Source organism: Tursiops truncatus, chromosome 14, assembly GCF_011762595.2.
Source record: "Tursiops truncatus isolate mTurTru1 chromosome 14, mTurTru1.mat.Y, whole genome shotgun sequence".
In the NCBI taxonomy this organism is placed as follows: Eukaryota; Metazoa; Chordata; class Mammalia; order Artiodactyla; family Delphinidae; genus Tursiops; species Tursiops truncatus.
The window spans coordinates 76,269,957-76,271,076 of NC_047047.1; the positions used below are offsets into that span (position 1 = coordinate 76,269,957).

The 1,120-nt window shown below is 28.2% G+C and overlaps 1 non-coding gene across 1 annotated transcript; it reads right to left on the reverse strand.

Annotated features, from left to right (window-relative positions):
• Positions 1 to 450: 450 nt before the first annotated feature.
• Positions 451 to 557, reverse strand: LOC117307984 (U6 spliceosomal RNA). Its single transcript, XR_004521925.1, has one exon. It is a non-coding gene; the product is annotated as a U6 spliceosomal RNA (small nuclear RNA).
• Between the last annotated feature and the right edge of the window lie 563 nt (positions 558 to 1,120).

Consider the following 1,120-nt stretch of genomic DNA (forward strand, 5'->3'; position numbering starts at 1 on the left):
GAATTCTTATCTCATTAATGAACACTTTTCTCATATTAGCCATTTAAAACTATCATTGTCCCTCAAAATACGGCTTTAGTTTCATCCCACAAGCTTTAATATAATGTATATTCACAATATTTCTGTTTAAAGTTTTTTCCAGTTTCCTTGATAATTTAGTATTATTTAACCCATAAATTATTTGTAACTTAAAGCAAAAACACATTTTCTAGTTACCTTTATATTATTTATTTTTGTTTAATGATGTATTTAGCAGAAAATACTGTATGCTTTTTCTTTTTCTTTTGCTTTAAGGCATTCCATTTTGTTCATTTTTCCCTCATTCTCAATAGTTGCACAGAGATTGACACATAGAAAATGCTCAGTGCTTTTGAACACGTGAAGGGATTTTTAAAAAGAATTTTAAAAATTGCTCCTAATAATACAACCTCTGAAGAACACATCATATACAAAACTATGGAACGCTTCATGACTTTGCATGTCATCCTTGCACAGAGGCCATGCTAGTCTTCTCTGTATTGTTCCAATTTTAGTATATGTGCTGCTGAAGCAAGCACCAGACTGTATGCTTTTAATGTTATAATTTATATATGTATTTTTTCTTAAAGGTCTTATAAATTGTTAATTTTCATGAATGTTGGTGGATTAGTAATGCAGATTATTCATCAGTTGTCCATTAGGTCAATTTAGTTAAGCATATTGAAATCTACTATAGTCAGTTTTTTCCTGCTCATTATTGCAGAGTAAGAGAGGATTTTGTCATATATACCCCAGATAATTTCCTTTTATAGTACTGTCAATTTTTGCTTTATGTATTTTGAGACTATTATATTTTATGCATAAAAATCTAGAATTGTTTTATCCTCCTCGTGAACTGAATGTTATCATTCTGAAGTAACTTCTTTTTGATTCTATTAATACTTTTATTATATGGTGTATTTTGTTTGATATTAATGTAGCTACATCAGCTTTTACATTCCATCCTTTTAAATCTGGCTGTTTCAACATTTCCATTTCTTTATGTTTTAGGGTCTAATAATTTATGTCTTTAAATTGGATTCAGTTCATTTAAACTTATTTATTGTTCTTATGGGTGTATATAACATACATATATCTAATG